Source organism: Carassius auratus, chromosome 28 (genome assembly GCF_003368295.1).
Source record: "Carassius auratus strain Wakin chromosome 28, ASM336829v1, whole genome shotgun sequence".
Lineage (NCBI taxonomy): Eukaryota > Metazoa > Chordata > Actinopteri > Cypriniformes > Cyprinidae > Carassius > Carassius auratus.
The window spans coordinates 24,911,394-24,922,891 of NC_039270.1; the positions used below are offsets into that span (position 1 = coordinate 24,911,394).

Sequence of the window (11,498 nt, forward strand, 5' to 3'; positions counted from 1 at the left end):
TAGAGGGCATAGTATGTAGTCTTTCAGAACATGCTCTTGTTGACATGTACCTCTTTTTCAGCCATGTTAAGTTTAAAAGATATTGGAATGGACTTCAAAATATAGTGAACAAGTGGCTTTAACAAGTCTGACAAAATTCTCATCTCTGTCTCAAGAAGTCTAGACACATGAACAGATTAAAGGTTAAACCAAATGACATTTCTCCCATTGTGTATAGACATCTAAAACCAATTTTGTGGCAATTTAATAAAGCAAACAAGAGTCAAGCATTGAAGTGAGTGTTCTTTATTAACAGTCAGAAATAACACATCCCCATAGTCAAAGACAGAAAAAAAAAATTTAAATCTGGAAATGCATACAACATCTTGCATCTTCAATATTTACAGAGTCAATTTAAATCAGGGAGGATAAAAATAAGAGCTACTTCAAGTGCTCACAGGATTGAAATTTAAACAAAAGCACATTTCCACAAAAAAAACAAACAAACAAAGTTGCAATTTAAAACTAACAATACATTACTTATTTGGGGTATCTGCAATAGAAGTGGGAGATTGGGAAGTTGGCTGGTTTACTTCTGGCTGACTGTCTATTGGAGATTCCACCATAAAAGGGTCAAGTTCGGCTCGGTCATCACTTGGAGCTGCAGATTGTGTAGGTGATGAGAAGTGCATGAGTGGACTGCTGGGTTGTGGGGTGTCTGTATGTGATTTTTCCAGATATGCCAGGTGGGTGATGTACTGGTTGTGTATTGTCATATTCATAGTGGGGAGGTCTAAAAGAGAGTCCATTGTTGTGTCAGTTGTGGCGTTTTTTGGAACTTGGATTGTGGATCGGAGAACGTGGTTCTCTAGGTTAATGGATTTGATGTCATCAGAGGTCGTGGTTGTTATTTTGAGCTTGGCGTGTGTGTGTGTGTAGTGTAATGGTGTCGGCTCTGTAAAATATATCGCATTTGTCAGAGAGGACTCTCGTGCAGGAAAGTGCCATGTTATTTAACTTGTGCTTAAGTGGACAAATGTAAATGATGTTGACTTTGGCGCCAATGATGTTTCCAGTTACGTGTTCAGATGTGGTGGGCTGTAGTGGAAATGTGGTGTCAGTGCATGTGGTGGGTGTAAATTTTGTGTCTTTTGTCATGGACTGGAATTTTGTACCTCTGAACATCCATAACATTGGTTATGTAAAACCAGGAGTCCAGCTGAAGGTTTTGTTGTATGCCCCAGACAGTAAGCTCCATGATGCCTGTGGTGTCCGCTATGGTGTAGACCGTTCTCTAGCAAGACATCATCCTGAAGAAAGGCATGTCTTTCGATTTCCATCTGGATTATCTTTACGGTGACGTTAACCTGCAGAATATTAACAATACGAATTAGTGTCTTATGGTATATTTCTAGTTTCATTACCTTCATATCCCACTTTATGTAGTCTAGTAAGATGTCAACCAACTCTTAAAAAAGGAGACTTGATCAGGAATAGAGTAACAAGTTGACTGAAAGAGCATAAACAAGATATTGGGTCAACAGCCTAATACGGTGATATTTAATTATGAATTCAGTTCCTGGATCTGTGGAATGAGCAGAGGTGTAAAGGGCATAGTAAACCTGCATTTGTTAACCAAGCTACCAACATTGTCTTGAAGGGTTTAGAATAGATTGAATGATAAAACTGTTTTACCTTCCCCCTCCCCACCACTAGTACTTACTCTGTGGTATTCCATATCCATTTGCAGAATCTGGCTAATTGTTTGGTCTTGAACGGTGACCATTATGGTGGGGTTGTAAGGGTAGTCAATGGAACTCAAGCAACACCATTTGGATTGGTGCGTGAACAGTATGTCCATTTCATCTTCTCTCCTTGACGGCTGGACAACCACATTATTAAGTTGGACCAGGCATCTAAAACATGACAGAAAAACAAATTTTGGTTTTGAAACATACATTGTTTTAGAAGATATTGCTTGCAGACTAGAAGTTGTAACAGGCTTTCATTTTTAATTTCAAAGTGTCATTCTAAGTCTGCATTATGGTATCACAATTGTAAAATTCCCTAGACAGTACCTTTCTCCTGTACAGGTTCAAAGTATTAAAAGTAGAGACAACAACCTCACAGGTATTTGTAAGAATGAAACTAAAGTTTACCGGTCTTTCTCAATCTTCAGAAACTTAGAATGGAGCTCCACCTTGAACACCACAAGCTTACAGACTTCGTGGCGTTGTTGTAAGACTCATTCGAAGTACTGTCGTTTAACCCCATGACGCAGAGGTGTGATGTTGTGAATGTAGCCAGTAACGGGCTGGTTAAGACTGGCAGTTGAAGTACTTGCCATATCTAGGAAAAATTTAAGATAGGATATAGAATTAGTACATGTAGGGTTTAAGAAACTGAAAACATTTTACACACATAAAAACAAAACATTTAAAACAAAATGTACGCCACTTTCTGTATCATTTTTTTATTTTTCTGGTTCTGGTCAGGTGCAGCAAAGGGTTAAAAAAGAACCCCTTGGGACATTATTTCAGCTTGGTACCTGGCAGATTATGAAAATAGACACTATAAGGATTTTTAAAAAATCAGGTGGCATAAAAAAAGCCAGGGGGGTGCACGTGGACCCCTATTTCCATCTAGACTATATTGTGACTGGATTTTTCGTTACTTTTTATCACAATCTTGGGCATGTCAAAGATTAGTAACATCATTGTTTTTTTATGCATTTTTAGTTTTTGTGCAGCATTAAATAAAAAAAAAATTCTCCATTCTATTATTGGTGGCTGTTTTTGCCCCATTGACTTCTATTATAATGATATTTTGATTACAAAGCCATGACACCATATAATCATGCATTCTTGTTTTGTGGTTTTCTCTGTTGGGAAGAGGTAAAATTTGTTACTCCAGTTGATCACTAGGTGGGACCATGAACCATTTAGATAGCCCTGTGCAAAAAAAAGCTTAGTTTCTGACTTGTAAATGAAGCTATATGGAGTATAACAGCAAATTATAGAGCGTGTTATGCATGTATGTGTGCGCATAAGTGTGTGCGCTGCGCATGTATGCAAAACGAAATAAAACCAGAATTTGTATTGGAGATGCTTTTCAAAGATGAAAAGGGAGAAGAATTTGAACACAGACGCCAACGTTGCTAATTTTCTCCTGGACATCACATATTTTAGCGTTATGGACGTGTGCTGCAGAGTAAGTAAAAAAATACAGCTGGCCACTTTCACTTATAGCATCAGCTAAATGAATAGCTGTATCTTTGATGTTAGTTACACATAGTGACATAGGCTTGTGCTTGTGCTTACATTAATGACAGATAAATAACGTTACAAGTTAGACTAACAGTTACCGTTCTGTCTGTCTAAATCTTTACGATTATACTGTCACATACGAGCATAAATCTTTACAATTATTACAAAGATAAACTGCAGTGCTTTACAACCATAGGACAGGAAGAGCTAAATAAACTTATCACTGTATCTAAACCAACAACATGTTTATTAGATCCTGTACCCACTAAATTACTGAAAGAGCTGTTACCTGTAGCCGAAGAACCGCTTCTCAATATTATTAACTCGTCGTTATCTTTAGGTTACATCCAAAAACCATTCAAGCTGGCGGTTATCAAGCCTCTTATTAAGAAACCAAAACTAGATCCTAGTGTACTGGCAAATTATAGGCCTATTTCAAATCTTCCATTAATGTCTAAAATTTTAGAAAAAGTTGTGTCTGCTCAATTGAGCACCTTCCTACATAAAAATGATCTGTATGAAGAATTTCAGTCAGGTTTCAGGCCCCACCATAGCACAGAAACTGCACTTGTTAAAATTACAAATGACCTGCTCCTTGTGTCAGACCAAGACTGCATCTCATTTCTAGTCTTACTTGATCTTAGTGCTGCGTTCGACACCATAGATCATGACATACTCATAAGCACTATTCGGACGGGACAAGTTTTCTAAACTACGTTTGAGTTTCGATTCTTACCACCTGACGTCTGTGATTTTCATGTACCAATTCGGACGGGACTAGTATCTCCGTGTTTATTACAGAGGTGGGAGGGTCTGATTTGTGCATCTGGGTGTCACAGAGATCACGCGCTCTGTATGCGTGCATTGCATTCATTCAGAATGATTGCCTTAGTATTATTACACAATAAATACTAAATGGCTAGTATAGCAAAACCATGTTAATGTGTGGTTTAACTTGTTTTTCTTTTCTTTCCTTTTAAAACATTATGTAACTGAGTACATAAATGAACGTGAGTAATCTTACCTGATGCTGATATTACAATAGCCGGTATTAACAGTTTACGCGATCTTGCTCTTGATTTTATTATTTGTATTATTTTTTTATTATTATTTAGTTGCCACTAAGCAAATATATCAAACATCCGCGCGGTAAGAGCATCTACGGTAATTCACGTTGGCCAAAACACACAAGGAAACGCGTTGTGAAATAAAATATCACCGGCAATCACAGACATTCGCATTCGGACGGGATTAGTTTTCTCAGAGGATCACTGAGTTTGCTGAAAAACGGTAGGTAATTTGCTCTGGAATTATCACAGAGGTAGTGTGAGAAAAACACAGACGTGGCAGATTCGGACGGGATTAAAATCACCAAGTACGTCTGTGAAACGCAGATTTCTCTAACGACCCCCTGTAAAACTAGTCCCGTCCGAATAGGGCTATAGATAGATTACAAAACTATACAGGTATTCAAGGGCAGCCTCTAAGATGGTTTAGATCCTACCTGTCCGATCGCTACCATTTTGTTTACTTAATCTCATTTATCAACAGTAAAACATGGAGTGCCACAAGGATCTGTCCTAGGTCCCCTTCTATTTTCAATATACATGTTCAATATACATGTTGACCAATAATTTTCTCCTATTAAATTCGAATAAGACAGAGATATTAATTATTGGACCAAAAAACTGTACACAGAATCTTGTAGATTACAATCTGCAACTAGACGGATGTACTGTTACTTCCTCTACAGTCAGAAATCATGTTGTTATATTAGACAGCAACTTGTCTTTTGAAAATCAGATTTCCAATGTTACAAAAACTGTATTCTTCCATCTTAGAAACATTGCCAAGCTACGAAACGTGTTATCTGTTTCCGATGCAGAAAAGCTAGTTCATGCATTCATGACCTCTAGACTGGACTATTGTAATGCTCTTCTAGGTGGTTGTCCTGCTTCGTCAATAAACAAGCTACAGGTAGTCCAAAATGCAACAGCTAGAGTCCTTACCAGGTCAAGAAAATATGATTATATTACCCCAATTTTACAGTCTTTGCACTGGCTACCTATTAAGTTCTGTATCAGTTACAAATTATCATTACTTACCTATAAGGCCCTAAATGGTTTTTAGCTCCTGCGTACCTAACTAGCCTTCTACCACGCTACAACCCATCACGCACCCTAAGGTCACAAAACACTGGACTTTTGGTAGTTCCTAGGATAGCAAAGTCCACTAAAGGAGGTTGAGCTTTCTCACATTTGGCTCCCAAACTCTGGAATAGCCTTCCTGATATTGTTCGGGGTTCAGACACACTCTCTCTGTTTAAATCTAGATTAAAAACACATCTCTTTCGCCAAGCATTCGAATAATGCATCTCATAATTTGTGACTGCAGTTGTATCTGATCGAATGCTCATTCTTATTCTTTAGCTTGGGTTAAACTAATTAATTTTACTTTGTTGGAACAGCAGCTATGTTAATGATGTCTCTATTTGTTTCTATGTTTCTGCTGGGATCTTTATCCCGTGGTAACTAGGATTTACACAAGCTCCAGTCTGGATCCAGAACACCTGAGAAGAGATGATGCTGACCCTCAGAGGACCTCAGATGATGCTAACCCTGAATCAACAAACATAACTAACAAATATTGCTAAATGTGTGACTGCATCATATAATAATTGCTGTTAATAATGTTCATCGTCTGGCTGACTACGTCTTGTATCAATTTTTCTGAAAAATCCTGTCATATGTGCACAAATTGACAGTCAACACATAAGCTACTACTAAATATTGTAGAAACTTCATTTTCTGTAAAGTTGCTTTGTAACGATTTGTATTGTAAAAAGCGCTATACAAATAAACTTGAATTTAATTGAATTATTAACATGTTTTGATAACTATCTATATGTTCCTAACTAGGTGGAATATTTTCATGGCCAGTGTCTGAACTAGAGCTGTAATCGGGCCTTAAAAGTTAGGCCCGACAGGACCCGAGCCCGACAGGTTTCGGCCCGAGCCCGACAAGTACATTTTGATTGACAGCTTTTTTAAAGCCCGAACCCGTTTACAGCCCGACATTATTCAAATGTGCGCACGCACACAGCTCTTTTGCCTTTTGCCAACAATGAGCAATTTATTAATGTTTTAACATAATTTACTCATAACTAACGTAGACTAGACCACTTGGAAGTTGGAATAAAGAAATAAAATAAGTCCTGTGGTCACATCGTAACATCTCAGCATTCTAGACCAACGCACCAATAAAAACGAGTCATTTAAAAAAAAAAAAAATTAAGATACATTTTAAATTAAGATGGGTATTTGGCAATAACGAAATTAAGATAAAGGCTCCGCCGGATTTGCTTTATTTAATAAAAGAATAATGCCAACATTAGCGTAAATACTCTGTCAACATTATGCATTTAAGACTCAATGAATATTTAGTTATCATTTGAAAAACCTTTACTCACAGAGATTAGGCTAGGTCTACATGTTTGTGGAGGAAAATGATTGAATCCACTGTAGATGTCTTCAGCGTCTTCCTGCGCTCACTGATGGTGCATCATTATTCACTCATTATTCTCATTATAAGCATGGTCCAAACTTTTCCACACCTCAGAGTTTGCTTTAGTTGCTGGTGCAACCAAAACGTAATCACCAGAGGCAAGCCTCCGTTACACCTACTCAGCATTCATTTTCGCATCTTTCTCGCGCTAATCGAAACACATCACATGACCGCTCGTTTACCTCGCAAACTGGAGCGCAAGCCCGAGCCCGGCCCGAGCCCGCGTAAGATGATAGAAATTAAGCCCGAACCCGACCGAACCCGTCGGGTCCCGTCGGGTTCGGGCAAAGATCTTCAGCTCTAGTCTGAACAATCTACCCATAATTATTATTTTAATAGCCGAGCTTGACCAATATCCATTCCTAATAGTTAAACATGTCACTATTTTGGTAGAATGCAAAAAACATACAAATCATGTATCTTTTTTTCCAACACTTATGAAGCCAAATGTTACCGCATACCAGGAATGACCCCTATACAAGCGTCTTGATTGGAGCACAGGTTGCATTCAAATATCTTCTTTTAGCCTATATTGTGCTTCAGTATCAATATGTTTTCTACATTTAACAGAAACGCAATGGCAGGGATGTCCAATCTTTTGATGTGCAGTCCTAATTAAACGGACCTGATCTAGCTAATTAAGGTATTGTGTTGCGTTTTTTTTAAATTGGTACGTACTTAAATGCTTGCAGTGATGCAGAGAACCTTGGTAAAAACACGTTTGCCGAACCATTCGCAAGGTGGTCCTCGCAATCCAGGACATTTATTGTCCATAAAAGAGGGCTTCTGTGAAATTGCCGGTAAGATTGATAGGGTGTGATATCACATGAACAGATATAATTTTATAAATTAACTTTTTTCTTTTACCCAAAAAGCCGATTTCACTTTGAAGATACAATATACAGTTCATGTTAATATTATTATGATAGGATTCCCTAGAGTCATAGGAGCAATAGACTGCACACATGTTGCAGTCTCTACAGCTCTTGGAGGACATGAGGCAGATTATGTGAATTGAAGTTCCTTTCAAATGTTCACGTGGGTGTACTACACATGCATGATAATTTTTAATTTTCAGTGAGATGAATCATTCAAACATAATCATCTACTCTACATTTAATCTGCAGATGACTTGTGATCATGAATGCATGATCCCTTTTCTGTTCTGGTACAGGGCTTTTTGATGGCCTGTTGGTACGAGACGGAGGTTATGTATGCCAGAGATGTTTGCTAACCCTCTATCCTGACCCTCAGACAAGGCCACAAAACTGCTTCAATGTGGCCCTCAGTAAAACCAGGGTCAAGATCGAGATGATCTTTGGCATCCTAAAAGCACATTTCAACTGCCTTCAGCAATTAAGGGTGTCACCAGAGCAGGCATCACAGATAGTAGCTGCATGTGCCATTCTGCACAATATACCCACTATCAGAAATGAGTGAGTACCACCACAAAACCAGCTTCTCCCTGATGAAATTGACCCCATCACACTTGACCACCCAGCTGGAGCAGCAGTCAGAGATGCAATCACCATACAATACTTTATTTAATAAAAACACATTGAAAACTGCAGATAGGTCTCATATGTTATTTGACTAGGGAGAGAGAAAGAGGAAAGTTGCAGTAATAAGTATTCAGTTTTCATACTACTGTGTTTCTTGGTTTACTAAGTTCAAATACGGAGATCTGTTTTTCCAGCGGTTTGATCTCCAATTTATTTATTTTTCAATTTGGAGGCTCCTTTCCACAATTCCACCACAAACAATTTACATTTTTAGGTATATCAAATCACAAATGGCATGCCTTAATACAGGCACAGGACTGGCTGTAATTTATGTTTCTGGGCCATTTTGTGAAAAATCCTAAAGTAAAAGATGTAAGTGCCAGGCACATTTGTGTGCCATAAAAGAATAACAATAACAAATGCATTCACCTCAGCAACAGTTTCAGAAAAGGCAGAGAGGGTCTCTTCATCATTAGCTTCACCCTGATACAATGCAAATTAAAGCATAACAGTTGTGAAGTATATTCATACTGTTCTGTCTACTGCATGCTCACCTCTGTGTGGGAGACTGAACGTGTGCTGGCTTCAACAGGGACACTGCATTACTGTGACAATCGTGTTCAGTGAGACACAGGAGAGAGTAGATCCAATTGCAGATGTTCTTTATTAAGGGTAATCCGAATCGTGGTCGAAAACAAGCCAAGGTCAAAACAAAACAAGCAGTCCAAAACAAACAAACAAATAAACAAAAGAGGGAACAGGAAAGGGAACGGAACGGGAACTCGGAGGACGAGAAGACAAAGAAAAATCTCGGAGAGGAAAAGACTGGTAATTATAGGGAGGATAATGACAATAAAGTGAATGCACCTGGTAAATTACTGTGATGACAGGACAAGACTAGTGGAATTCTAGTGCCTACGGTGAAGTGCCTAAGGGGAAGTGAGCCCACTAGTGGACACCCAGGGAAACAGAGACTAGACAGCGTGACAGTACCCCCTCCTCCACGTAGCAGCTGCCAGATGCTCCACCCGAACCCAAGGGAAAACAAAAGACACAAAGAGACTAGGAGGGAGGTGGAGCAGCGGAGGACCAGGGGGGGGATGGAGGGCCAGGTAAAATGGGGAAAACAGAGACAAGACGACCAGGTAAAATTGGGAAAAAGAGACAAGACGACCAGGTTAAATGGGGAAACAGAGACAAGACGACCAGGTAAAATGGTGAAACCGAGACAAGAGAAGTACAACACAAAACAAGGAGTCCAGGAGGGAGATGGACCGGCGGAGGGACGGAGGGCCAGGTCCTTAGAGGGAAACAGAAAGAAAGACACAGACAAGAAACCCAGGAGGGAGGTGGACTGGCGGAGGATCAGGGGGAGGGATGGAGGGCCAGGTCCAAAGGTGGAAAACAGGCAGAAGAACGAAAAAAAAAACCCCACAAAAACATTAGTCCAGGAAGGACCTAGCGTGAGGACCCAGGGCTGAGCAGAAGACCACCACATCCATGTGGTTGTATGAACAGGAGGAAAAGTCTGGTTGGGCAAGTCTGAAACAAAGAACATGAACAAGTTAAGTGTAGCCTCCTTGGCCACAATAGGATCAGTCGGGTGCTCAGAGAGTTCGACTGAGACGTGACGAGACTCTGGAAGTTCCGCAGAGGCGAGGAGATCATCAGAGATGTGGAGAGGCTCTGATAGTTCAGCAGAGACGTGGGGAGGCTCTGGTAGTTCCACAGAGAAGTGATGAGACTCTGGTAATCCCATGGTGTTTATACTGGATTCCAAAAGATCAATGCTGACTTGACTCTGCTCATGAAGTTTATTGGTGACTTGCATTTGTTCATGAAGATAATTGGTGACTTGTATTTGTTCATGAAGATCATTCGTGACTTGCCTTTGTTCATGCAGATCACTGGTAACTTGAATTCTCCCATGAAGAACCCCAGTGACTTGACTCTGTCCTTGAAGATCACCAGTGACTTGACTCTGTCCTTGAAGATCACTAGTGACTTGACTTGACTGTGGAAGGTCAACGGTAACTAGTCCTGACTCTGGAGGGTCGACGGTAACTAGCCCTGACTCTGGAAGGTCGACGGTGACTAGCCCTGACTCTGGAAGGTCGACGGTGACTAACCCTGACTCTGGAAGGTCGACGGTGACTAGCCCTGACTCTGGAAGGTCGACGGTGACTAACCCTGACTCTGGAAGGTCGACGGTGACTAGCCCTGACTCTGGAGGGTCCACGAGTGGCTCTGCAGTGGCTCCGGGCTGGTGGCCATCTTGTACTGTGGCGCTGGCTCAGCAGACGTGACGTGCACAGTCTCTGGATCAGCAGACGTGACGTGAACACTCCTGGGAATCTCTAGGATTTTGGATAGCATGGAGAAATAATCCAAAAATGTTTCAGCGGCCATCTTGGGCATTGGCGCTGGGCTGGCATCCATCTTGCATCGTGGCGCTGGGCTGGTGACCACTTTGTGTTGTGGCGCTGTGCTGGCGTCCATCTTGCCTCGTGGCGCTGGGCTGAGATGGTGAGACGGCGGCTCTCATCCGTTCCTCACGAACCCAGGGTCGACGGGGGGCCATGGTGGAGAGCAATGCCGGACATCCTCTCAACCACTCACTCTTAAGCGACCTCCCCTGGTCCCACGAAACACGACCAGGCGGGTACCCACAAAACCATTTCTTCTAACCTGCTCAGTGGCTGGGGAGGAATCATCAAAGAACATACTGCTGGATCTTATGTGATGGAGTCCTTCTGTGACGATCGTGTTCAGTTAGACACAGGAGAGAGTAGATCCAATTGCAAATGTTCTTTACTAAGGGTAATCCGAAATCGTGGTCGAAAACAAGCCAAGGTCAAAACCAAACAAGCAGTCCAAAACAAATAAACAAACAAAAGAGGGAACAGGAAAGGGAATGGAACGGGAATTCGGAGGATGAGAAGACAAAGAAGAATCTCGGAGGACGAGATGGCTGGAAACACGAAAGGTAAGGACTCCATACAAACAACAGGAAAAGACTGGTAATTATAGGGAGGCTAATGACATTAAAGTGAATGCACCTGGTGCAATTAGCAGGAGTGTCATTACTGTGATGACAGGACAAGACTAGAGGAATTCTAGTGCCTACGGTGAAGTGCCTAAGGGGAAGTGAGCCCACTAGTGGACACCCAGGGAAACAGAGACTAGA

General features: G+C 40.9%; 1 long non-coding RNA gene across 1 annotated transcript; it reads right to left on the bottom strand.

The window, feature by feature from the left end:
- Nucleotides 1–271: 271 nt before the first annotated feature.
- On the bottom strand, nucleotides 272–2,398 carry LOC113047327 (uncharacterized). Its single transcript, XR_003276241.1, has 3 exons — nucleotides 2,139–2,398; nucleotides 1,703–1,895; nucleotides 272–1,346 (listed from the first exon to the last, which is right to left on the bottom strand). It is a non-coding gene; the product is annotated as an uncharacterized LOC113047327 (long non-coding RNA).
- Nucleotides 2,399–11,498: the final 9,100 nt, after the last annotated feature.